Source organism: Saccopteryx bilineata, chromosome 1 (assembly GCF_036850765.1).
Source record: "Saccopteryx bilineata isolate mSacBil1 chromosome 1, mSacBil1_pri_phased_curated, whole genome shotgun sequence".
NCBI lineage: Eukaryota > Metazoa > Chordata > Mammalia > Chiroptera > Emballonuridae > Saccopteryx > Saccopteryx bilineata.
The window spans coordinates 282,845,319-282,868,393 of NC_089490.1; the positions used below are offsets into that span (position 1 = coordinate 282,845,319).

The 23,075-nt window shown below is 41.2% G+C and overlaps 1 non-coding gene across 1 annotated transcript; it reads right to left on the minus strand.

Annotated features, from left to right (window-relative positions):
• Positions 1 to 21,682: 21,682 nt before the first annotated feature.
• On the minus strand, positions 21,683 to 21,758 carry TRNAG-ACC (transfer RNA glycine (anticodon ACC)). Its single transcript has one exon. It is a non-coding gene; the product is annotated as a tRNA-Gly (tRNA).
• Positions 21,759 to 23,075: the final 1,317 nt, after the last annotated feature.

The window sequence follows — 23,075 nt, forward strand, 5'->3', positions numbered from 1 at the left end:
CAAAAGCATGTTACATCTCTGCCTGAGGGAACTCATTAACAGAGCTGAGGCTTTCTCATTGTTTCCTATTATTTATGAATAATCTTCCAAAGTTTTGTAGGCTCAGCCAAAAACTATTTTATTATAATTTAGTGGTCTTGTTTTATGTCCTTGTCAGGGTGGGATGGGATGAGAATAAAGATAAATATTTCTCAGTTTTGCTAGTTCCCTTACTGATATCTTTTCCATATATGAAGAGAATTTTTAGGGAATGGTTCTACTTTTTTCAAGGTGTCTAAGCTTTAACCCATTTCATCCAACTACAAAGTTTCAGTTTTAGAGTCATGTAGCGGTCTGCGACTCTCCTACAAAGTCTGCTATTCAGTGGTGAGCAATATTTTGGATCTCTCCTTTTCCAGATGAGATTTACAAATCAGCTGCATATCATAAATAGCCACTTTTCAACTGCATGCACCATCCTGGGTAGATTACTTTTCTTACTCCATAAATTGTACTGGGAAAAGTTTTGTTTCCCCAGAGCAAAAACCCTGAGCTGAGAGCATGCATATTGTTCAAGGGACAGTGAGGGAAGCATTTATGGTGGTGGGGGTGGGGAGTGAGATGAGAGGGAATGCATCAGAGTAGGCCTTGATAAAGGAGTCAAGATAGTGAACATAGCAGCTTAAGTTATCAAAATCCAAAACATGGTGTATAGTTAATATTATTTACATATGGACTATGTTTTTATTCCTTATTAATTTTTAATCACAGGTTAGCTCATTTGTTGAAAAATCCAAAATCTTTATTCACTCTTGCTTTGGCAGTGGCTGACGCAGCCTGTAACTCTCCTCTTGACTGCGGTATTCATTTTATAATATTTATTGCTTCGTAAAAAAAGAAAACATGGAAAATGATTTATGATGAGTTTATATTTAGATTATATGCTAATGTTTTCCAGAATTTGGTACATTTGTATTCATAGAAATGGATAAAAATCCAGTGATTTAAACAACATCAGTGAAGCCCTCAGATATTTTATAAAACCTCTCAATACTTTAAGCAGATTTTATGTCCCTGTGAGAAAGTGACTTTGCCTGTTAAGTTTCAGTGGCCCAGTCACATTTTCCAGCCTCCTTCATAATTAAGTGTGGTCATGTGACTAATTTCCAGCCAGTAGAATGTGAGTGAAGGTGAGTCATTAAATCTCCAAGCTCTTTCCCTTTCAAGGGCAACTTTGGAAGGAAAATGTGGACAACAGTGGCATCTCAGGAGAGGAAGGGCATAGGTCCCTGAATTACCTCCTGAATGACAGTCTTGTTGATCAAAAATACCCATTTCAGAATTTCGAGAGCAAAAATGAACCTCAGCTGTATTATTCATCTGCTGAGATCTGGGGGTTTATCTGCTTATCACCCTAGGTTTCTGGCTCAGATTTTGTTCTGTTTTCAGTTCCTAGAACAACATTGCTGTTAAGACCATGAGCTTTGGAATCACATAGACGTAGGATGAGATCCTCTTACCAGTTATGTAGATATTTGAACTTCTTAACCTCAGTTTCTTCCTCCATAACGTGGGGATAGAAGACCAGTTAGTTAGAGATATTGTGAGGATTAAATTAAAGGTACTTTGCACAAAGCCTAGAACAAAATAGTCAATGATGGGATGGGAATTATATTTTATTTTTATCTTTTTCACTTTAGGGAAAAAATGGTTCTGATTTAGTGGGTTTTAGCTATTATCTTTATGATTTCTATTATTTATGGTCAGATAACATGCTATGCATTTTTATCTAATTGGTTCTTTTTTTCATATAGTTTCTTTGTCTAAACATTTCTTTCTTCACTTGGAAAAAATACTCTTCAGGTCTAGCTCAAAACTTACTTACTATGATAGGTTTTACTTTCTGAAAACGGCCACAGCAATCTTTCTGATCTCACAAGCTTTTCCAGAGACCTTAGTATTTCTCCATCAAGTGGTGAAGTGGTGGACAGGACTTTGTGACTATGTCAATGAATAGAACGTGACAAAATTGATGTTGTGTAATTTCTGAGTCTAGATCATAGGCCATATGGCTCTCTCTCTCTCTCCCCCCTTAAAAACAAGACACTATGTTGTGAAGGAGTCCAGGTGACATGGCGGTGCTACACATAAGTGTATAAGTTAACAATCCTAGGTAAGGTTCCAGGCAGTAATCAGCATCAACCTAAAGAAAAGTGAATGAGTAAGACTTGGAATGATTTTAGTTCTGAGCCTTTGAGCATCCCCAGCTGATGCTGAATAGAGCGGAGATGAGTCATCCCACTGACTCCTGAACAAATTGCAGATCCAAGAGCAATGTAAATGTCATCATTGTCTTAAGTTACCAACTTTTAGGGTAGTTTGTTAAACAACAATAAAAAGTGGAAACACCTCCTCTATGAAGTCACCCTTTTGACCTCTTGTTTTTCTCTCTTGCCCAGAATTAAGAGCTTTTTTTTTGCATTCTCTTGGTATTTTAGTTATTTTTCTAGCACTTAATAGTTTATTAAAGTTTGTGAAATTCTTTAGGGCAAAGATCAAAGCTTATTCTTTTTTTTTTTTTTTTTTTTTTACTTGTAGGACCTAATAGAGTATCTGGTGTAATGAACCAATTTTTTAAAAAATGATAGTCAAGTTTAGGTTGCCTTGTCACAGCTATTATGCCACATACAAAAATTTCTACTCTGTATTAACTCCTGGTGAAAAACTTCATCCGGAAGACAAACAAGTCACATGAAACCCAAGGATGGTGGTGACCATCCCAGAATTTTTAATGAGAGTAGATGGTAAAACCAAAGGAATGACAAGAGACAATATCTAACAGTCATTATACAGCATTCACCACTCTTTTCTGGTACTGCATAAACAATTTTATCCTGTGATCATTGCTGTCAGAGAGTCTAAACATCATGGGACCTTCATTACCATCATCAGAATGAGTTCTTAAAGTTTTATTCTTTGTAGAAAGTGTTCTTAAAGTTTTTAGAAGCCTGCAATGACTTTCAGTGATTGCTCTCTTTCCCAAGATCACAGAAGTGTTTCATAAAATGTCCTGATATGCTTAGAAAGCACAGCTCTCATATAACGCATTTATTTTCCACACTGTATTGTTATCAACTTTGCTACAAGGAAACAGATGCATTTCAAAAGCTTCGAGATCACTATTTCTCATAAACTGAAAGAGCACTTACTGAAAGTCTAGAGAGCTGATTTTGCATCTTGCTCTGCAATTGGCTGGGTGTGTGGTCCTGGGAAAATCCCCCCCCCTTTTTTCTTTAGGTTTCCATTTTCTCATTTATGAAATGAAGCTTGATGTTCTCCAGGAGCATGTCCAAATCTAGCCACATGGTAGCACAACGTTTTTATAGATACACAGGTGGAAACGTAAAGTGCTTGAAACTTCCTAACCCACACACAACATTTAAGCTGTAGGGAGCATTAGGATTTTGAAATTATGAATACTTTCTCAATGGCTAACAAGACTAGCCTGTTCATCAGCTGTTATTTTTGTGGGCTGCAGCAATACATTTCAACCACTAAAAATGGTTATAGAGTGGTACTGTTCTGAAGAGGAAACCACAGCAAGGCTACTGGGGCAAGTCTTCGGTCTGCTACATCAGATTGTCCATCCACTGAGCCTGTAAGACAAGAACAGATTTTATGACCCCTTTAAAGCTAAATTTGTTTTAGGTTTGTCTTTAAGAGATACTAAGAAAAGGTCCAAAATCAACCCAAGGTTGCATTTTGAGGCAATAAAAAACACCCAGCAATGTGATACAGACAATAAGAAGCAAGCAGAATGACCCTTTCCCCCCCTGGTATGCTCTTTAAAGGTATTCCAGAGTGAAACAGAACGGAACTTGTATATTTACAGTCAATAAAACATTACATTGCCACCATCACTTTTTCTCACCTGACCTAAGAGATTTTTCTTTTTTGACATTATAAAAGTTTTTTTTTATCTCTTGCATTTCACAATTGCTAATAATATAAGATAAAATGGCAATTTGTTTAAAAGCCAAACAATGAAAGTATCTTAATAAGATACTAAATAATTAAATACATGGCATATATTTGATGGTTTTGTGACATTAGATCATTTCAAGTTTCATGTTACACTTTCAAAATTAGGTCATCTTTGCTCTGTTTCTGTTTCCTCATTGCTCTTCTGCTCATATATGTTTATGGAACGTTTGTGTGTATTTTAGCAGAGACAAAGATTATAAAATAGTCAGACTCCAAGAACAACACTGAAATGGTGTTTTGCAGGGCACAGAATGCCTACCTAGTATTTCGATAACGCAACAAGCACAATGAGCTCTTTTGTGCAGGGAATCAGTGCTAGACTGATTCTGCGACTTTTTCCAATTTTATAATCTTGTTAACATTGACCTCTATTTTGTGGGGATTTTTTTTTTGACACAAATAGAATTCTTCACTGAGCTCATTTTATGGCTGACAATAAAATTTTTATTTTCAACCCTACCTGTTAATAGAGGAAAACAGCCTTTCCTTTTTCACTATACTTGGAAGAAATTGAATAAAATCAACAAACAATATAGTTACTAGAAATATTAGATTAACTAAAAAGAAAGGTATGAGTCTAGACTTAAATTGTATGAGATTCTCAAATAGTTCTCAAATTTAATCCTTCATTTCATTTTAAAAAATGCACTTTTCTAAAACACTTCTCCCTTTTTCTTGGCCCTCCATCACTGCTCTGGGAATTCCTTTACAATGGAGACTTTTTCGTGTAGAATTGTCATGGTATTCACCTTAGATAAGAATTATTTTAGGGATAATGACAGATTAACTGGTGGAGGGCAGTGCCTGGGACAATCTTTATCATTTAGAATGATTTATTTAGAGTAGAATTATTATTTCTATTCTTAAGTACTTAGATAATTTTCTTTTTTTAAAATTGATTTGAGAGAGGGAAAGAGAGAGGCTGATTTGTTGTTACACTTGTTTATGCATTCATTGGTTGTTTCCTGTGTGTGCCTTGAGCAGGGCTTGAACTAGCAACCTTGGGGTATGGAACAATGTTCCAACCAACTGAGCTACTTGACCAGGGCCAATAATTTTTTGATTAAATTTTTCTGTTACATACAGATTACAGGACAGCAAATCCTAGAGGGATGGGGTGGGGTGGGGGGGGGATGAGTTAGGGGGAGGGGGGACAAGGGGGTGTAATGGTGGGCAAGTGATAAGGGAGTGAGGGTGTTATATTGAGTGGGACAGTTGAATCCATGTTAACACAATAAATTAAAATTAATTAAAAAACAGCAGAAAAAATTTTTGTCTGTTACACAAAATCACTTTGATAAACATTGCAAGAGGATACAGTAATGCAATCCTTCTTTTAGTATTGTAACGTTTTATTTGATTGTTTTTTTCAAACCAATAAAGATCAATTCAGTCCTCAGAGATGCATAGGCAATTCCCATTGATTTGTATGCAATTCTTGTGTATTTTAAAAAGTGATGAGTGGTTTAGTGTGGTTGTTTAAAAAGAAGATTGCATTTTTTGATTGGAGATTGTATACTAGTGAGAGATGGTATATATTAGATGAAATTGACCATGGAAGTCCATGATGCCTCCTGGATGACCAAATATTCCTAAATGTTTGACTTCTGTTTCCAGGATGAACAATGTTTTCCACTGATTCTCTATTATACGCACATTGGTTTCCTGAATCCTGGACAGTGATACAGTCTACTGCTGAAACTTTTAATGAGTTATTATATGTAGATGCTTAGAATTCTTTCTGGCATAGAATAAGACTATGTTAAATGCTAAAAATAATTATTGCTATCCATTCTAAGCTTAGCTCAAACAACTTACCAACCAAGAATGATAGAAATGGAAAGTATGGATTAAATTAGTATCAGGAGGAGGAAAAGTATATCAGTTAGCATTTGCTGTGTAGCACAAAAATCCAAAATTTAGTGCTTTAGAATACCAACTGTTGGCCCTGGCCGGTTGGCTCAGCGGTAGAGCGTCGGCCTGGCGTGCGGGGGTTCGATTCCCGGCCAGGGCACATAGGAGAAGCGCCCATTTGCTTCTCCACCCCCCCCCCTTCCTCTCTGTCTCTCTCTTCCCCTCCTGCAGCTGAGGCTCCATTGGAGCAAAGATGGCCCGGGCGCTGGGGATGGTTCCTTGGCCTCTGCCCCAGGCGCTAGAGTGGCTCTGGTCGCGGCAGAGCGACGCCCCAGAGGGGCAGAGCATCGCCCCCTGGTGGGCAGAGCGTCGCCCCTGGTGGGCGTGCCGGATGGATCCCGGTCGGGCGCATGCGGGAGTCTGTCTGACTGTCTCTCCCCGTTTCCAGCTTCAGAAAAATAGAAAATAAAATAAAATAAAAAAACCCTCTAATCTAGATATACCTACAGCCATAAGTACCTCTCAGCTTTTCTGTTTCAGAAACCAAAACATTTTCTTTTTTTTACTTGAACTAGTTTGAACTGGGTTTCTGTCATATGTTACAATAACTAAAAGAGAAAAGAATATAAACTTAGAAAACAATTACATTTACAGGGCTGATGAAAACTTAAAGAGTGAGTGAGTAATAAAAGCCTACAGAGACAAGAAATCCATAAAGGGGGAGACTAACAGAAGGGAGGGGGCGGGCAGCAGTGTTAACACCTTCACAGGTCAGGGGGCAAGGGCTCTACACAGAAGCCTTGACCCGGGGGCCAGGAAGGACTCCGAGGGCGTGCTGTTGGCAGCAGAGGGGAGGAGAGGAAGGTGCATGCCAAGAGTGAAGGAAAGAGTGGGTGAGTTCCTTTTTCCATAAATGGGACTCCTAGTCACTTGGGCTTGAAACCTTGGAATCAGCTCTGCCGCCTCCCCTCGCCTCAGCCCACACATCCAAACAGTCATCTTGTCCCGTAAGTCCTCCCTCCGCACTTGCTCTTGGACCCGTGCTTTCCTTCACATTCCCGCTGCCAGCGCTCTGGTCCAGGTGCCCAGTAGTCCTTTCCTGGAACCTGCGAAGGCCTCTTGGCTGCAGCTGTGCTTATGGTCTTTCACTTCTGACAGCTATTTCTTATTCTGCTGCCAGATTATTAGTCCTAAGGCTCAGTTCTGATTGTGAAGTTGCCACACACAGTGAAAGGGCCCAGGACTGGGAGCCCAGTGCCAGCTCTGACTTGCTATGGGATCTGGAGAAAGACTTGCAACTTGGTAGGTACAGGGCTCTAATCCTTGAAGTAAGGGGTTGGACCAGGTGCTCTGACATCATTGCCAGTAAAAATAAATAAATAAGTAAGAAAGTAAAAAATTTCTAGTCCTAATCTGTTTTAACCTTAACTTCTTTAACATATATACACTCACTTTAGGCAAAATGAAATACTTTTAGTCCCTGAATAACTCCATTCTCAGCCCTGCCTCTCTCCCCATCTTGTACATTTCTTCCTCTGTTCATTTTACCTGGAATCCTTTCTCTTTCCATGTGGTAATCCTATTCATCCTCTAAAACCAAGTTCAAATTCTATCTGTGACGCTTTCTGAATTCCCAGCTGAGAGCTGTCCTATTCCATCTTCTCTATCAAGATGTTTTGCTATTGTGTTGAGAATATGTCTTGCTTCCTGCCAAATTAGCAGCAACTTGAGCATCTAATCTCAGTCATGTTTATTGCTGTAGCCATCAAGGCATCTAGAAGAGTAGTTAATCCTCAGCAAATGTTGAATGAATGATAAAACATATTTTATTACTGTGTGGCTAGCTCAGCCATCTTGCAAAATCACCTAGAGCAATCTGATGTGATCATTTAAAAAGGGCCTTTAAACTGTCTGTGTAGGTACCACCAGACTAGGTGCTGACCTCATTTTAACCCAGGCCAGGCACGGGCCAGCATTGTGGGTGTTGGGTGAAAGTCTCATCAACATCCCATCTATAGCTCCACAATGAGGCCAATTTTGTTTCCACTTTTGCAAGATAAAGATAATCATATTCTGGGCAGAGTAGTCCCCATGGCTTGACAATGGAGAAGGGTGTGGGCAGGCTAGTCTAGAAGAATAAAACAAAACTGGAGAGAAGGAAGAAATGTCTGGAGAAAATTGTGGGTAAAAAAGAAAAAAAGGCGAGTATGAAGAAGACAATTACAATTTCTTTTTATAGCAAGATGATCAAGTCCAGATCGGTAAACTTGTTGACATGTTGTGGTGAGACTGAACACTGACAAAGCCAGTGCCCATAGCCAGTAGCTAGAATTATGTGGCTCTCTCCTACCTTACGCATGAACCTTGAGACCTTTCTCCGGAATGCTGGTTTTTTACGGGGCTTAGGGGAAACAAGCTGCTGTACTTGGGTGAACCTTTGGTGCCTCCTCACTGGCTTCCCTGTCCACCCACAGCAACTTAAATCATTAAAATCCCGTATAATTAAGATTTCATCCAAGTTACACCAGTTCTGTCTGCTGGCCACAGTGGAGTGTATAAATATCTTAGGAAGGAATAAAGACAGAGGCTGCTTCCTGCCGTGGTTTCTCCCTGCGCACAGGAAGCTGTCGGCTGCTGTGGGTGCTATCAACAGCCCTGTGAAGCCTGAACTCGCTGCTCCCACTGGCCCTGCTCTGACTGGCCCTTTGCTTTGTAGGCTTATTTACATGGCTTGGGTCTAACGGTGATGCGTTGATGGTGGGGGTGGATGTCTTTCCTGGGCTCACTATAGGACTTGGACACTCTCTCTCTCTGTCTTTTTCTTCCTCCCTTCACATTTGTCTCTTGCCTTTCCTCTCTTTTCTCTCCCTTCCATTTTCTTCCCTCTATCTTTTTCCCATTCTCTATCTTCATTTAAAATTTGATCTCTTGTTTTTTATTATATTTACATTGAAATATCTAAATAAATATTTCATCCTCTCATTTAGCTGGAAAATAAGAGTTTATCTCCCTTCCTACCCATCCTTTATGCCAATATCAGATTAATTTCTCTGAAATACAAGTTGTATTGCTATTTTATTGCTTAAAATCCCACAGTGGTTTTGCATTACACACAAGATGATGTTAAGAGTCTTCTGAATGTTCATTCTCTGAACAGCTAACTGAGCACATGCCACATGCCAGGCACTGTCAGGAGCTCTCTTGCATAGATTCTCCAGTGAAGGGATTAGCCTGCTGATTGGTCCCTAGCATGGGGCTCTGGAGCCCTGTGATTGTAGTTGCCTTGTGCTCTAGGCTGTGTGTGTCTCTAAAGCATATACTACTCCACTTGGCAGGGTTATCATTGAACTGGTGATGACTTGGCTGTGGCTTCACCTCAACTGAAATGCTTGAGATCAATGTGTGTTTTTGGGTTTCCACGCAGCCAACCTTGAGACAAAGACTTGAGCACAAGTAGTTTGTCTTAAAGATGGTCTCAGGTGCATGAGACAAGAAGAGAACAAAGCCATTAGAGCCTGCCTCTTCTGGGGAACTCTGCGAAGCATTATAGAGTATGCCTCAGAGTTATACCACTTAAGGTTCCAGGAAGCTGGGCATTGTCTGTCATGTGTCCTGTCATGTGTCCCCAGCAGTCATTGGTTGAGACTAGTTCCAGGGGCCTAAACTTGCTTGTATCTGCTTCTCTGCATGTCCTGAAATCACATAGAAGACCTCAGAGTCTCTGGCACTGCACTAGGCAAACTTCCACCTGTAGAGATGAAGGCTGTGGGGACACGACAAAGAACTGACACATTTGCAATAGCAGGGGATATCCCTGTTTTGTGCCTTTAGAAGACCTTGTACAGCTGATTCTCAGTAGTTGCAATAGTTATGTTCTATGAAGTCACTATGAAAACCAAATTAGTAAATACTAAATTATTGCTCCTAGAGGAAATACAAGGTTAGGGACCTGTGGGCCATTAGCCAACAGATTAATATATAACTTCGTTTTATGTGTTTCTGTTGAAAGACAGCTTATTTAATATATGTTGTTCATTAATATTGGACTCAAGGCCAACAGCATTATAACTCATGCCTGACTAAACTTGTCTAATATTTGAATGTTCCCTCTAAAACAGTGGTCCCCAATCTTTTTTGGGCCACGGACTGGTTTAATGTCAGAAAATATTTTCACGGACCAGCCTTTAGGGTGGGACGGATAAATGTATCACGTGACTGAGACAAGCATCAAGAGTGAGTCTTAGACAAATGTAACAGAGGGAATCTGGTCATTTTTTAAAAATAAAACATCGTTCAGACTTAAATATAAATAAAATGGAAATAATGTAAGTTATTTGTTCTTTCTCAGCGGACCGGTACCAAATGGCCCACGGACCGGTACCGGTCTGTGGCCCTGGAGTTGGGGACTACTGCTCTAAAACACATCACAACCTTCTTGCTCTTAGAAACACTAGAAAACACTTCAGCACTATGCTTCTGGGCCATTTAAACAACAAAATCACAGCAAAATGTATAAAAATGCAAAAAAATGTGGCACTAAGTGACCTCGAAAGGACACTTTTGCAGTGTGAGAGCTGAAACAAGCAGGTGGACACCCTGGTCCGTCTCAGCCGGAACTGTGTGCATCAGGCACTCGATCTGTGCTGCTCTGTACTTGTCATGAATGATTATGACAGTGGCTTGACTTTTATTGATTTGGGGTCACAGATAAATTTTATCAAGCAGGTGAATTTGCAAATACAGAATCTGTGAATAATGAAGATAAATTAATTGTATCTCAGCTTAGGACAAATATGGTAAAAATCTATCATACTGTGTGGTGGGTGTTTACAAAACGCAATCACATTAAACATGCCTTTGTGTTGTTGGGAAGCTAAAGAAGTGGTTAGGGCAGGCCTATGCAACAATCCAGAGTCTGTGCTATCAGTCTACAATAGTTGTTTAAAATCACCGTTAGATTATGCTACTTAATAAAGAAACATTTTTGAATTAGAATAAGTTGTCTCTGGGAAATTTGGATTTTTCTGGAGACATCAGTATTTTCATTTGAATTAACACAAAGAAGCCAGTGCCTAAATTAGATGGCAATTCATAGGATTATTTAACCGATATATTTGGGTGACCTCTTAAATGTGTTGTACATGAAGGAAGGGGCTGAGAAATACAACCTGGAGTGGGAATAAGAAATAAAAGCAAGGAATATTAATTTATAAAGTAAGAAAATAAGACACAAATTTTGCATCTGTGTGACTATGTTTATATATAAAAATAAAAATGTTTATATATAAGTATAAACCAGACATACATATATTAAGTGTAAACTAAGCCAATTAAGGCCAAATGATATATTTGCTGGAAGCAAAGGATAGTATTGGGTAAAGGGAACTAGGTTTTGTGGCTGACTTTAACCATCTCCACATGGTGTATTGTTTGGTGAAGTTGGATAGAAAATTAGAGAAATGAAAGTGTAGGTGTTGATAGTCCTATTTTCTGCCTCTTTGTTTAATATATAGTGTTTCCTTTATTCCTCCTACCTCAATGCCCCACTCATATTTCAGGCTGGGACTTACTCCTAATTTAGAGCTCTCTTTCCCCCTTTTGCCAACTTCTATTATGAATTTAGCTTTGCCACCCAGCTTAGTGTATCCCAAGGTTCTCTTTACCAAGCCACAGTCGCAGAGCTCCAGGGTAAAGCAACCTGGTCTCATCTCTCCAGGCAGAAGAGAACAGAAGCTCCATCTCCACACACGCTGCAGATGGCTTTTCCAGTCTACCTGAATCATTACCAGCTAGAAGCAGTGGTCACTGGGACTTGGATGTGAGCTGCAAAGTATAGAATTGTGACAACAATTCCAGTGCCAAGCGGACTTTTCCTGGATGTGGACTTTTCCTGGACTCCTGCTCCTTGGGACAGCTCCTAACAGACTGAACTGGGGTTGAGTTGCACTTATCAGGGACTTGGCATGGTGTTGAGGCCAACTTGGACTTGGTGAACTTGTTAAGGACACTAGTCTTTTATGGATTCTTGCTGTATTGGCCAAGAGTTTGCTTAAAGGCTTTAATCACTGTAAAAAAAAATATGACTGGATAAAGAAGATGTGGCACATATACACCATGGTATACTATTCAGCCATAAGAAATGATGTTATTGGATCACTTACAACAAAATAGTGGGATCTTGATAACATTATATGGAGTGAAATAAGTAAATCAGAAAAAAACAAGAACTGCAGAATTCCACACATTGGTAGGACATAAAAATGAGACTAAGACATGGACAAGAGTGTGGTGGTTACGGGGGGCAAGGGGAGGGAAGGAGGAAGAGGGGGAGGGGGAGAAGGAGAGGCACAAAGAAAACTAGATAGAAGGTGATGGAGGACAATCTGACTTTGGGTGATGGGTATGCAACATAATTGAATGACAAGATAACCTGGACATGTTTTCTTTGAATATATGTACCCTGATTTATTGATGTCACCCCATTAAAATTAATAAAAATTTATTTATTAAAAAAATAAAAATAAAAAAATAAAATATCAAAATAATAATAAAAAAAGAAAGTGCTAAAAATGTTTGCATTTTCTTTTGAAAGATTTTTGGTTGCTTTTGTCTATTGTCTCTAAGGATTTAATTATGGCCAGTGATTGGTTATAACATGATTAAAATTAATTATTTATGAATAAGTTTTGAGGATAATATGATAATGTGTAATAATAAACATCACCTGTGAATTATTGTTCACAAAATGTAACTAAGATACAATCTTTCACAGTATTTTAAAATGACTGCATTTATTCATTCATTTATCCACCCATTCACCCATTCATTAATTATATACAGAGTGCTCTCTCTGTGCCAGATGGACTTCTGGGTTTTGGGGATATAGTCAGGAACTATACCTGTAACAGTTCTTGCCTTTGTGGAACTTACACAGAAGCAGGGAGAGACACAGCACAGGACTTCAGATGCTGGCAGGAGCAATGGAGAAACACAGATCAGGGAGGAGACATGGGGCTCCTTTTATGCCCTGCTTTCTCTTCTTACCTCCCTTTCACTCCAGCCACTGCTGCCAATACAAGTCTGCAGACTTTGGCCAGCTCTGTACAGAACTCTGCACAGGACTCTGATGCTGAGCCTGGGGCTCTCCGTTGAGACTACGTCTAATGCATACATGTACAATCCCAAAGTGTAGACAGTCAGTGCACAGATGGGCAGGAGGGGTCAATAGACGCTTCTTGTTTTTGTTCCCCAGAGGGACAGCTCTGATGCACATTCCCCAAGGCTCCTCTGGCAGTGCCCAGAAGGGTCAGTCATTGCTTGGAAATAGCCAGCGAAATGGCACATCCTCAATGGCCCTTCCTTCTTAGCCTCTTTCACTTGCCGTCCTGCCTTTATGCTCCTGAAGAGTCCTGCTTTGGGGGACCACAGGCCAAGCTGGAGATGCAACAGCTGGGATGGCATTGCAAATATAAATGGAGGCCTGACCTGAGGTGGAGCAGTGGATAAAGCATCGATCTGGAATGCTGCCTGGGGCCGCTGGTTTGAAACCCCTGGCTTTCCCAGTCAAGGCACATGCGAGAAGCAACATACAATGAGTTGATGCTTCCCACTCCTTCCCCCTTCTCTCTCTCTCCCTCTCCTCTCTAAAAATCAATAAATAAAATCTAAAACTATATATATAAAACTATAGGCCTGACCTGTGGTGGCGTAGTGGATAAAGCGTCGGCCTGGAAATGCTGAGGTCGCCGGTTTGAAACCCTGGGCTTGCCTGGTCAAGGCACATATGGGAGTTGATGCTTCCTGCTCCTCCCCCCTTCTCTCTCTCTCCCTCTCTCTCTCCTTTCTAAAATGAATAAAAAATAAAAAAACAAAAAACAAACAAACAAAACTATATATATATAAATATAAAACTATATATATAAATATAAAACTATATATATAAATATATATATATAGTTAAAAATATATATGTATATAAAGGGAGTTTCCAGGGAAGGTATCATTGAGAAGGGAGAAGGTACTTTTGAGCAAAGACCTAACAAAGAGAGGAAGCAGTCGTGCAGATAACTGGGAGGAGGGCATTCAGGTAGAGGAGAAGATGGTGAGGGCAAACGCTTTTCAGTGTGGTTGGAGCAGAAAGTGTGAAAAGGAGTAAAAGGAGATACAGAGAGATAAGGGAGATCCACTTCCCATCCCACGGAACCACCATTAGGACCTAGGTTTTGTTCCAAGTGAGATAGCCAATTTATTCTCAGAATTATGTATACTTTGTCCATCTTATACAGTATTTTACTTTCTTTATAGTTACATGATACACCTGGATCCCCCTTTTATAAGCAGGTAAGTTGAGTCTTTTAAAAATATTGTTTACTTGAGAACAGTATATTCTTATTATCAGGTTCTTTGGGTTGCTAATAAAATGGAAAGTCCTTTGAGGAATGAACTACAGATACTGATGTACTATACTGATGGATGTTGATCCTGGAATATCATCCCTACTTTCACTTATTGAGCAAACACATATTGAGTACAGCTCCATGCATGGCACTGTGAGACAACAAGAAGATGCAAGATTTCAAGAACCTGAGAATGTGGTAAGGCATGGTGGAACCTAATTCCTGGAAGTTTTCTTTCTTTCTTTCTTTCTTTTTTTTGTATTTTCCGAAGTGAGAAGCGGGTGGGGGGGTGCGGCAGACAGACTCCCGCATGCGCAGGACCAGGATCTACCACACATGCCCACCAGGGGGCGATGCTTTGACCATCTGGGACATTGCTCTGCTGCCACCAGAGCCATTCTAGCTCCTGAGGCAGAGGTCATGGAGCCATCCTCAGCACCCTGGGCCAACTTCGCTCCAGTGGAGCTTTGGCTGCAGGAGGGGAAGAGAGAGAGAAAAAGGAGAAGGGTAAGGGTGGAAAAGCAAATGGGTGCTTCTCCTTTGTGCCCTGGTGGGGAATTGAACCCAGGACTTCCACACAGCGGGCCGACGCTCTACTGCTGAGCCAACTGGCCAGGGCTGGAAGTTTTCTATTTAAATATTCCATATTCAGAGTGTCTCATACATCATTTCCTTTGACTTTAATGGGAAGGACTTACATATATCAAAGCATATTCTTGTTTACTTCAGATCCCATAAGCTCCGTTGCTATTGGTAGCTGCCTTACATCTCATCTCTTATTTGTTTCTAGTGACTGACTACAGATTAAATTCTTCTTGGAGGTATTTTCTGAAAGAGGGAAAGAGGGAGGGTGGAAGTGAGACAGAAAGACACTAACTTTAGAATGGGAATTCTTCAGTGGAAATACACGAATATACTCCTGTGGATTGAAAAATATGGAAATTTACAAACTCATGTAGATTAACACTCAACGCTTCTGCTTACTGAGCTCAGTCAACATGACAGAGGTTCGCTAAGGGGAGATTCGTTTGAGAATGTCTTTCAACTTGCTCTGAAGAAAGTCTCCTTCATGGCTTTAGACTTTGTTCCATCAGCCTCACTTGTCTTAGGTTTAGCATCTCTGACTTTATTTATTTATTTATTTATTTTATTATTTTTTTAGAGAGACAGAGAGGAACAGACAGACTGGAAAGGAGAGAGATGAGAAGCATCAATTCTTTGTTGCGGCAGCTTAATTTCTCAGTAATTGCTTTCTCATATGTGCTCTGACCGGGAGGGCTACTGCAGACCGAGTGACCCCTTGCTCAAGCCGGTGACCTTGGGTTTTTAAGCTGGTGAGCCTTGTTCAAACCAGATGAGCCCGCACTCAAACTGGCAATCTCGGAGTTTCAAACCTGGGTCTTCCGCTTCCCAGTCTGACGCTCTATCCACTGCACCATTGCCTGGTGAGGCTCTGGCTCTATTTTTATAGGTCTTTTTTTGTATTGTGCCCTTTACTGTACTGTAGAGATAGTTTGTCAGTATGTAGTGTGATTTTTATTCTCAAGTGCTTCTTTTCCTTCTTGAACCACCTTGGTTGAAGGGAACCTACCCTTTTTCCTTGGAAACTGTTGGGATGGGCAGCCGCACAGACCTGAGCATGCATTAGATCTCACATCTCCCAGAAGTTCCTCTTTATTAAGGAAGATCACATCCAAAATAGCTGCTCTTTTGCCACTTCCTTTACTTTCTGAGAAGTGAAATTATAAGCAAGGTAAATTAAATTCAGCTATTTATCAGATTTCATGATTGTCAGATGGAAATTTTTAATATTTATAGGTAATTGAAGTCTCTCCTTATTTCCATAACTTGCCGGTGTACCAATTTTATGATCAGGATTACCCAATTCCTTCAGCATAGTCTCAGTCTATCTATTGTTCTTGGGGTAGCTAATAAATAATACTTCCCTTTTGTTTTTGAAAGTGTGTTAGTTTGAACTCTAAATGATATGATCTCTGTTGAAGCTTTTTCTCACATTCTGTATCCATTTTTCAAAGTCTGAATCCTAAATTGGAAATAAAGTAAAAACAACATCTGTGCCCCCTGGCTCTTTAGTTTCCTGACCAGCACTTTCAACTTTGCAGAGTTTTTCTTTCCAGTCACATGCTCCTGTCTAACTCCATGTACGATTGGAGTGTGCCATTTACCTTTGTGTATGTTTCTTTCCTCCTGGGTCTTTGACTTCTTAGTTTCAATGTGCTGGTTCCTCTGATTTTTTTTTTTCCTGCAGGATGTGTGGTCATGGATAATCTTCAGAAGGTCCTGATGCAAGGTCTGTGTGAGACTAGGCTGCACTCATTGTACAGGTAAACTGGTTCCAACTGTTTCCTCTTATTAGTTTTCTTCTTCTCTTCTTTTTCAGCAAGTGTTATCTTGAGAATCTTTGGTATCTTAATTATTATGTATTTATTCCCACCTTTCTTCAGAAACACTTTGTTGCATGTAGTAAACAGGCATGTAGATAAGAGTTGGCTCCACCTTTCACCTGCTCTTCAAGCAGGGAGACCAGCTTGGCCAATTGGGGTTGCCAGCCAAAAAGAAACCCAGCACATCTCCACAGGTCATAGGAACAGTCCTCTCTGCTTCTCTACTTGGAAAATAAGTTGTATTGAGTATTAAACCCTTTGCTTCTCCCCTGACAGAGCAAGTTTCCCTTTGACCTGTTCCAGCTGGCGGAAGGCAGCACATCTCAGCGGTCAAGATCTTGACCTTGCAGCCTGACAGCTTTGAGTTTCATTTCTCACCGTGTGACCTCAGGCAAGTTACTTTATTTCTGAGTCTAAGTTTCACTGGATATGGGAGAAATCTTACCTTATCAGATACAGGGGAAAGTTGAATGCAGTCATGTACAGAATATGCTGAGCATTGTGCCTGGTTATTTGTATATACTTAGTAAATAGCTATTCTTCCTGTAATAGTATTAGTCTTAGTCTCAGTGTCAGAATTACAGCTAGTTGTTGCTTCATCAGGTTTTATTTTACAAAGGTGTCAGCAACTCTTAAAAGAATGACATCAGTCATTGAGCAAACAGTGAAGTTCTGAGGCAACACTGCTCTGTTCTCTTGGGCAGCTACTGGTGGCTGAGAATTCCTGAGTCAATCAACCAGCCAGTAGACCATGTGATGAAATTAAAATGATTCTCTATCATTGTGTGAGTAGTTGAGAGCTTGATTTTTGTTTTGTAAAGTCCTCCCCTTTTAACTCCACAAGGGATAACATCCCCTGTAGCTTTTCTAATTGAAGAAGGATAACATGAAGAGAATAAAAAGTGACGAGAAACCAAGATCTCAAGTAGATCTTGAATTTGTGGCCTGACTGAATAATAACTATTGGGATACCTAAGGGTATGATTTTCCAAGTGAAATTTGAGTTCTTCTACTCAGTTACTTTTCCTTCCATTAGATTCTTGGTTCTTTGGTTTTCTTCCCATTATAAATTGCTTTTTTTTTTTTTTTTGTATTTTTCTGAAGCTGGAAACAGGGAGAGACAGACAGACTCCCGCATGCGCCCAACTGGGATCCACCTGGCACGCCCACCGGGGGCGATGCTCTGCCCACCGGGGGTGACGCTCTGCCCACCAGGGGGCGATGCTCTGCCCATCCTGGGCATCGCTATGCTGCGACCAGAGCCACTCTAGCGCCTGAGGCAGAGGCCACAGAGCCATCCCCAGCGCCTGGGCCATCTTTGCTCCAATGGAGCCTTGGCTGCGGGAGGGGAAGAGAGAGACAGAGAAGAAGGAGAGGGGGAGGGGTGGAGAAGCAGATGGGCGCTTCTCCTGTGTGCCCTGGCCGAGAATTGAACCCGGGACTTCTGCACGCCAGGCCGATGCTCTGCCACTAAGCCAACCGGCCAGGGCCATAAATTGCTTTTTTATATACTCTTTCAGTAAGTACCCATAACCAGCTGAACCAATACTTACTAGAAGAGTCTTCAATGACTCCTTTCATTTGGTAACATTAACATATAGGATTTCTGTAGCCATTATTATCTATTTCATGAAGACTTGTATTCAGACAGTATTATCAATTTTAGAGTCAACCCTATTTATTATTTCACGTTGTTGAATAATCTGATTTTTTTTTTTTACAGAGAGAGGGTCAGAGAGAGGGATAGACAGGGACAGTCAGACAGGAACGGAGAGAGATGAGAAGCATCAATCATCAGTTTTTCGTTGGGACACCTTAGTTGTTCATTGATTGCTTTCTCATATGTGCCTTTACCATGGGCTTTCTGCAGACCGAGTAACTCCTTGCTCAAGCCAGCGACCTTGGGTCCAAGCTGGTGAGCTTTGCTCAAGCCAGATGAGCCTGCACTCAAGCTGGCGAGCTTGGGGTCTTGAGCCTGGGTCCTCCGCATCCCAGTCTGACACTCTATCCACTGCGCCACAGCCTGGTCAGGCTGATCTGATTATTTCTGAGCAACTTCCTAGGTAGGAAAAAAGTGGATAAACTGAGGCTCATAGGATCTTATGATGAGTCAGGAAGCAAGACAGGAATAGAAACCACAACTCTAGTCTCTTAAACTGTTTTTCTGACCACTAGACCACACTTCCTCTCTAGACTATGAAACACTGGAAAATGAGAGTCAGGCAGAGAGTAAATATGGAGGCAAACCCACAGAAACACAATTTTACTTGTACGCAAATCATGTTATTTAGCAAAGGAAAACAGAAAAAAATCCCAGTCACTTTGCTGTCATTGAAATTATAACCTAAACCCACAATGGATATAGAATAGGAAATGAGTCTGCCCTAAATTGACATAGTTCTTCCTTTTTTTTTTTTTTTTTTTTTTACAGAGACAGAGAGAGAGTCAGAGAGAAGGACAGACAGACAGGAATGGAGAGATGAGAAGCATCAACCATTAGTTTTTCGTTGCGCATTGCGACACCTTAGTTGTTCATTGATTACTTTCTCATATGTGCCTTGACCGTGGGCCTTCAGCAGACCAAGTAACCCCTTGCTCGAGCCAGCGACCTTGGGTCCAAGCTGGTGAACTTTTTGCTCAAGCCAGATGAACCTGTGCTCAAGCTGGCGACCTCGGGGTCTCGAACCTGGGTCCTCGGCATCCCAGTCCAACGCTCTATCCACTGCGCCACCGCCTGGTCAGGCAGTTCTTCCATTTTAAATGAACTTGAAAAAAATTGTTTATTTTTCAGTCTTGATGTGTTTTTCCTTTTCACAATAAAGGAGAAACTAAATATTCGTCATTGTTTTGATTTAAGGGAATGTAAACAAAATACTTACTTCACACAATGAAGATCTAACTAATTATTATTACATGTTTTAGGTTTTGTGGGAACAGTAAGTTTATCTGATGGAGTCTCTGTCTTTAAACTTAAAATTCAGTTGGACAGAGACTATATATACCCATAAGAGCCAGAGGCAGTTGATGAATATCAAATGAGCGGAAGTGATTAAGAAGCAGTGTGTGTGATGCCCAGTAGTGAAAACCTAAGCAATGTTGTGCGAAGACTTGGAGCCGAGTCCCAACTCTACCGCTGGCTAACTTTCAATCTTGAACAAACCAGATCCTATGCACTGACAGGGAGCAATAGCAATTGCCTGTCCTGTCTTCCAACAACATTGGTGTGGAGGAGACCAACATGAGAAAAATGCATGTTGCTGTGAGCTGGAAGATGAAATATGGGAGGTATCTGAATTATGCAAGTGTTGCACAAGCAAGTCTTTCTTCTTTGAACCCAGAATCCCCAATGATAAATCTTTCAAGGTCTATTCAGTGTGTCCAAATGAAAACCAAAGCAAGAAATTAAAAACAGGTTCCCTTTGAAAAAAAAATTGGCTGTGAGAAGAGAAAACGACATTGTATTTTCCCTTTGGCAAACAGCTCCTGGTCTCATCATTTGGAATGTGTGTGAGTGAGAGATGCCTGAACACCTTGTGTGAAATCTGCTGATCATTCTCGTGAAGAGAGAACTTTTCCACTTGGAAGAGCAAGTCATGAAATGCCAGGAAGAGTCCCCTGTTGATGGGGACAGAGGTTGCCAGAACCCTTCCCACCTGTGCTTCCCAGGGAGCAATGACAACAGCATTTCATCACCAAGGCGATGTGGCAACCAGCAGGGATCCTTAAATGACCCTTGCAGGGAAACTAGCCTGACATTGTGTTCAAGGTTTCCATCTGTGGGTGAAGCTGGGTACTGTTGATTCGGAAACCTTAAGAAAAGGCAGAAATTTACATTTAAAATTAGTCAGGGAAAATTGATGATCATAAAAGTTAGATTAGTCTGCGCGGACATTTTAATTCCAGGAAGTTACATGGTTTTTCTCAACCAAGCAAACAACAAACTGTAAAACCTACTTCTCTAAGATTCTTTCACTAATCTCTGCTGTATCTAGGCAGTCATTTATAACCATAATTCATCACACTTTACATTTAGAAAAAAAAAAGAAAAAGGCAAAATTTTTTTGTGTATGTGTGTGTTGACTGCGTGATCCTAATTGTGACAGCAAGAGATAACTATGTAAGTTGTCTCTGTCTAAAACAAAGCAATTGAAATACAATCTTTGTCTTTCTCAGGGCAGTGTATGACCTAATAGAGCACTGTGGGCCTTGGTGCCAGAAGTAGAATAATAGGCAACATTTAGAAAATAATACCCTGGCGCCTGCCAGCCCTCAAGCACATTTTTTATTGTGTAATTTTTATGAAAAGCATTGTGGGTGGGTTGTAATATATTAGCACCACCTAGTGGTGATGGGCAAAGCTGTCTTTCTTCCCTACTCCTTCTCCACCTCCATCAAACAAATTTTGGCAAAAGGACGGCTGATTGGACTCTGTTTACAGTCTTTTACCTAAACTTGTTGCCATTTTAAACATTGAACGTTAAAGGCACTGCACAACTGGGATGAAAAGATAGGAGAGGGAAGTGCACAAAACTAGCGTAATAATAACAATATAACACTCACTAACGTTTACTAAGTTAGCCTGTCACTTAACTACATGATCAACTTTGTACTAAATGCTTTTTAAAATCATTTGTTCAACCCTTGCAAGACTCTGTGAGGTAGATGTTTTTTTTTGTTTGTTTTGTTTTTCATTTTTTTCATTTTTCCGAAGCTGGAAACAGGGAGAGACAGTCAGACAGACTCCCGCATGCGCCCGACCGGGATCCACCCGGCACGCCCACCAGGGGCGATGCTCTGCCCACCAGGGGGCGATGCTCTGCCCATCCTGGGCGTCGCCATGTTGCGACCAGAGCCACTCCAGCGCCTGGGGCAGAGGCCACAGAGCCATCCCCAGCGCCCGGGCCATCTTTGCTCCAATGGAGCCTTGGCTGCGGGAGGGAAAGAGAGAGACAGAGAAGAAGGCGCGGCGAAGGGGTGGAGAAGCAAATGGGTGCTTCTCCTGTGTGCCCTGGCCGGGAATCGAACCCGGGTCCTCCGCACGGTAGGCCGACGCTCTACCGCTGAGCCAACCGGCCAGGGCCTGTGAGGTAGATGTTGTTCTTATTATCCCTATTTTGCAGGTGAGGCACGAAGAGTTTGAATAACTGGCCCAGGTTACATATCTGGTATTCAGAGGACAGAAACCTTGCTGCCTCACTGACAACAAATTCTCAGGTTTTTTTCCACATTGATACTGCCTAGTGCACCTCTGCTGGGATGCTACAATATTGGTGGAGCACAGGCCTTGTTCCGAGCTGAGAGAGTTAACCACAGCGTGGGAAGCAGGGGGCATACGGATTGAGCACAGGCCCTCCAGAATCACATGGGTTTCAGTCACAACCTGGTCAGTTAATTTTCCTGTGTTCTGGGGCAGATTATGATAGCCACTGAGAAGACCAGTATCTTTTGCAAAATAGAGATAATATCTTACTCATGAAGAAGTAAGTGTTGTGAGCTGTATGTGTGCGTAGAGTCTGGCTCACATGGGGATATTAAAGTTTTATCTTAATTTCTTTGAGGGCCAGAACCATACAATGATTGGAGTCCTCTACTTTCCTCCCAAGGTATCAAAAACACTCATGCCGTGGATGGAAAATAATGAAACGAGAAAGCTTTGTTTTAGGGTTTAACAGCAAATCCGGGGTGGAAAGGAAAGTTGTGTATCCCCTTCCTTAATTTGTCATTTGTCGTGAAGAGAAGGAGTGGCTCACTCAGCCCACCCAGTGTTACTGCTGTTGGCAAGTCTGCTGATCATGGAGTCCAGGGAAGGTGCACACCGCGGTCCCAGGGCTCCTCCAGCCTGTGCCTCCGCTGCGAGGGCGGTGACCTGGGACTGGTCCTCTCCCTTCTCAAGCCCTTGCAGAAGGCCCTTTCATTTCCAGTTCTCAGGAGGTTGCAGCAGGTCACCGTGGGTAACAGAGTCATCTCTTCCCATGGAACTTTTTTTCTCTGCCTGTGTCCTTGTCCCTGTCCATTCAGCACAGTCTGGGTGTGTGCTGGAGAGGTTGAAGGTATGGGACGGGCAAAGGCAGAATTTATATCTGGATGGTATAAGACAGGAAGTCAGTGTAATGGGAGGTGGCTGGCCTCAATGTGCTTATCTAAAAGGAAATCAGACTCTTCCCAATGTCCGGGATCAGTTGAGAAAGCCTGATTCCTATCTGCTTTGCTGGTCATGACCAGGGCCCTTGCTCCTGTTCTATCTCTGTGCTCTTTCTACAGTTCTGAGCTACTTACAAATAGAGAGAGCTTTAGGTTAGTATGTTATACTAGGTGATGTCATGTCACCTCCACTACACTCTGCCCATGGATGCCTCTTATTAATACAAGTTTGGTAACAGCCACTTCTTTGTCTAAT